Here is a 5,000-nt window from a genome sequence, read left to right on the forward strand (position 1 = left end):
GTTAACGCGAATAGTGGAAGTTTGAGGAAAAGTAATGCGTAGGATTTGTGGTAAAGTTTTGAAGGGCGATAGCTGGTGTAGCGTGAGGCAGAATGAACTTGCGTGTACTTTTAATACGTGTATACATACATGCATGTACTATAGACTCTCGTGTGTGTGTGTGTGTATATATATATATATATATATATATATATATATATATATATAGATATATATATATATATATATATATATATCTATATATATTTATTATATATATATATATATATATATATATATATGTGTGTGTGTGTGTGTGTGTGTGTGAGAGAGAGAGAGAGAGAGAGAGAGAGAGAGAGAGAGAGAGAGAGAATGTGACCTTTTGCCAAGCCATTGGTGAAGACGAAAATATTCATCAGTATATGTCTCTTTTTATAGATTATAATTATGTGACTATTTGTAGCGCGATCAAATATTTTAATCTTTAATATTTTAAAAGTGAGAAATATAAATGATTGTTAAAATAAAACAGAAGACCGAGCAGCCATAAGTGGACAACGAAAACATTGTCATTTTAATTCTTCTTCTTCTATTGTTCCCAGGGTTATAATCCTGTTTAGGAGCCTTCTGCAGTTACCTTCTTATCTCGATTGGGGTGACTGGGATCTTCTCTTGAACCCTCCCTCCTTATTTACCGGAATAGAGGAAGGGAAGCGATATATTTAGGATTTATTCTGTAAGCGAGTTTGTGTGTGTGAGTTAGAAGTCGATTAGGTGTCTTTTCGCAAGGTGTCTTTTCACAGGTTTTGTAACCTTTGGATTTAGTCGGCCTAATGCCAGCACGCTTTTTAGTCTTATTCTCTTAGTAATTCCATTACTGCGAAGCGTAGCATAAGGAAAGTTCATCTGCTCGAGACATTTCGATTTCGCCGAAATATGGGCAATACTTTGTGCTCATGAGTAAGGTTTGCTTGAAGTACGTAGTACTATTACATGCATTTAGATACTAACAGCGCAAAGACAAAACCTTTTCAAATTATTATGATAACTCTGACACGTGATTTGTACGTCCCGCTTTACCACAGTGAATGACTCCGTGGGTCCCAGTGCTTGGCTTTATGCCTAAATCACATAGATTCCATTCCACCACAATGAAATAAAAAAGTGGCCGTGAATCCTGGGCGGTTTCGACTTATACGTAAGCCATTTTCAGAAGGCTGGTTATTAATAAGTGGTAGAAATTCACAATACTTTGTGGAAGGAGGGAAAACGAAAACGAACGTAGGCCTACAGACGGTTGGAAACCAAATATTCACACCAGTGGGAAAGTGTGACTTTCTCTCTCTCTCTCTCTCTCTCTCTCTCTCTCTCTCTCTCTCTCTCTCTCTGCGCCAAACGTTGCTGCTCGAACGGACTAGATCAAGGGATGCTGTAACCAGACAATTCATTTGATGAAGAAATCATTAGCTATTTACGCCAAGCTGAAAATTGTTGCCTTCACATCAACAAATGATATAACAGTTTATGAAGGTGAAGAGGCAGAAGTTTAACTGTAATGTGTTCCATTTTCTTTTCTTTTTTTCTGTTGTTGATGTGCTGGCATTGACAGTTGTTGATATGAAAAATATTTAGCTATGACTGTGATTTATCTTCTATAATGGGCGCTATGTCTGTCCGTCCGTCTGTCTGTTATTCAATCATGGCCAAACGGCTGGTCCTATGGGTATGAAACTTGGCAAGGTTATAGTGGGGACCCCTAAGATAGTTTATAATGGGATTTCATCCTACCTCCCCCCATTCCGAAGGGGGGTGGGGGTTAAGAAGGGATTCCCTGAAATGGAGCTGGTTCTGCCCGTAGAATTAGTTACTTTACGAATTTATCATACATAATTTCTGTATACCTATGTTTGCTAGTAATAATAATGCTGATAATATTAGTTGTTACAATTATTTTTATCAATAGGATTATAATTGATAATAGTAGTAGTGGTAATTCTGACAGTAAAAGTATCAAACTATTATTATTATTATTATTATTATTATTAACGAAAGAACACTATATCCTCCCTGTGCTGCAATGGACAAAACATTGGCCAGGTTATTATTATTATTATTATTATTGTACTTAGGAAGCAGACCCTCTCTCAAGCATACTTTATTAAAAGTAATGGCTACTTCAGCAGCATTACACTTGTAGAGATTCTTCTCTATTTTCCGAATAGCGGCTTTTTCCGTGCTACTTAGACAGGCTAGTAGAGCGCCTATGGAGGTCATGATCAAATACAGAGCCAAAATTGGTGTATAATATTTGAATTTTACAGATAAAACTATGATACCATAGTTATCAAAGTCATAACGATATATATATATATATGTCTCTCTCTCTCTCTCTCTCTCTCTCTCTCTCTCTCTCTTTCTTGAAGCAAGCGAGCTTTCGTCTGGAGCTGCCAGACATCCTCGGGCTGGGAAGCTGAGGGTGGACTGATCTTGAAGCGGTGTCCGTCCTCGTTTATATTTGGAGTTGACAGCAGGGGAACCGCCCCATGCTGATCTACTATTGGCTGGTGGCGGTAGGTCTTCGTTTTCATTGGTGGCTTGAACCGGGTCTCAAGCCACTTTCCATGCGTTGATGGTTTCGATACTGTAAGTCCTGCAGCCGCCTAGACCTCCTTAGCGGTGCGGTTACGTCGATGGGCGTTTCGCTATGCTGCGGGACGTCACGGCTAACTTTATTATGATTGGCTTGCGGGAGTATCTCGTTCGGGGGCGTCGTCTCCGTGGAGTTTGTCGTGCTCGGTGGTGTCATTGTTGGTGGCAGGTCTTCTCATACTCGTAGGGAGGAGAAATTCTTCCTGCGTCGTATTTAGTGTAGGTCTTACTTGCTGGATGAGAAGCGCCTCCAGCAGGCGTAACCGACGGGCATCAGGGGCCTTCCCGATGATCTTTGTGTTTTGGATGATCACATCCCGGGAGATGGCCTCTTGATGTTTGGTGCGTGCGTGATTTTTGATAGCCCCCTCTTGGGCGTGGCACGAGAGTCTCTTCGACGACATCTTTGTTCAAGTCGACGCCGAGAATGAGGTAGAAGCCCTCCGTCAGGCATTTCAGCAGTGCAGCGTGCTGAATTACACTGTTGAATACAGCCCCGACGATCGGCTCCCCTTCCTCGACGTCCTTGTGAGTAAGACGGAAGACGGCCTCCGTACTTCCGTCTACACAAAGAAAACCAACCTAGGACTTTGCCTCAATGGTGACAGCGAGTGCCCCGCCAGATTCAAAAGCACGACCGTCAAGGCCTTCGTCAGGAGAGCCCTCTCCCACTGCTCGACCTGGCAGGACACTCATCAGGAACTCGACCGCGCCTCCCAAGTACTCGTAAATAACGGGTATTCAAATAAATTAATAAGCAGAGAAGTCCGTACAGCCCTGGAGAAATGGTACGGTAGTGAGAGCCCGCAACACGCCCCACCAGGATAATATCAAGCTGTATTATAAAGCCTTCATGAGCTCACATTACCGTGAAGAAGAGGACTCAGTCAAGAAAAATTATTTCTGGAAAATGTTATCCCCGACCGACGACACCAAAAATATCGACCTAATTATCTACTACCAGAATCGGAGGACGCGCGACCAATAATTATGAAAAATAACCCCTCTCCACAGGTACGAGACCCCTGAAGCAGACGCATGTGGTGTACCAGTATACATGCCCAGTCCGCGGTTGCAGCGGCGCCTACGTTGGTATGACTACCATGCGCCTGTCGAAGAGACTCTCGTGCCACGCCCAAGAGGGGGCTATCAAAAATCACGCACGCACCAAACATCAAGAGGCCATCTCCCGGGATGTGATCATCCAAAACACGAAGATCATCGGGAAGGCCCCTGATGGCCGTCGGTTACGCCTGCTGGAGGCGCTTCTCATCCAGCAAGTAAGACCTACACTAAATACGACGCAGGAAGAATTTCTCCTCCCTAATTACGAGTATGAGAAGAACCTGCCACCAACAATGACACCACCGAGCACGACAACTCCACGGAAGACGACGCCCCCGACGAGATACTCCCGCAGCCAATCATATAAAGTTAGCCGTGACGTCCCGCAGCATAGCGAAACGCCCATCGACGTAAACCGCGCCGCTAAAGAGGACTAGGCGGCTGCAGGACTTACAGTATCGAAACCATCAACGCATGGAAAGTGGCTTGAGACCCGGTTCAAGCCACCAATGAAAACGAAGACCTACCGCCACCAGCCAATAGTAGATCAGCATGGGGCGGTTCCCCTGCTGTCAACTCCAAATATAAACGAGGACGGACACCGCTTCAAGATCAGTCCACCCTCAGCTTCCCAGCCCGAGGATGTCTGGCAGCTCCAGACGAAAGCTCGCTTGCTTCAAGAAAGAGAGAGAGAGAGAGAGAGAGAGAGAGAGAGAGAGACATATATATATATATCGTTAATGACTTTGATAACTATGGTATCATAGTTTATCTGTAAAATTCAAATATATACACCAATTTTGGCTCTGTATTTGATCATGACCTCCATAGGCGCTCTACTAGCCTGTCTAAGTAGCACGGAAAAAGCCGCTATTCGGAAAATAGAGAAGAATCTCTACAAGTGTAATGCTGCTGAAGTAGCCATTACTTTTAATAAAGTATTATTATTATTATTATTATTATTATTATTATTATTATTACAGGTGGGCTGGTCTTCCCATCGGTAGTTGCAGACAAGGATGGCTGAATCAGAAATTCGATATACTAAGATAGATGGACTCACTTGGGTTCGCAGAAAGTTCAGGTGGGTACATGAACATTTCCCAGAGTGTTGAAGTACACTTTTGCACGAATCTTCTCGCGTTGTATTCAACACTTTTCGTATCCGTAGGGGAGGTGGTACACTGTAGGCATTGCTTAAGATTCTTAGCAGCGTGTCTTCGGCCCCTAGCTGCAACCCCTTTCATTCCTCTTACTATACCTCCGTTCATGTTCTCTCTCTTCCATCTTACTTTCCACCCTCTCTA

The 5,000-nt window shown here is 43.4% G+C and overlaps 1 protein-coding gene across 1 annotated transcript in view; it reads left to right on the plus strand.

Annotated features, from left to right (window-relative positions):
• LOC135209571 (transient receptor potential cation channel subfamily M member 7-like) overlaps positions 1–5,000 on the plus strand; it is a 118,529-nt gene that overhangs the window by 53,798 nt on the left and 59,731 nt on the right. The window contains exon 2 of the mRNA XM_064242243.1: positions 4,677–4,777. The gene's annotated coding sequence lies outside the window, so the exon portion shown is untranslated. The remainder of the gene's footprint in view (positions 1–4,676; positions 4,778–5,000) is intronic.

The sequence above is a fragment of the Macrobrachium nipponense genome, chromosome 11, assembly GCF_015104395.2.
Source record: "Macrobrachium nipponense isolate FS-2020 chromosome 11, ASM1510439v2, whole genome shotgun sequence".
NCBI classification, from domain to species: Eukaryota; Metazoa; Arthropoda; class Malacostraca; order Decapoda; family Palaemonidae; genus Macrobrachium; species Macrobrachium nipponense.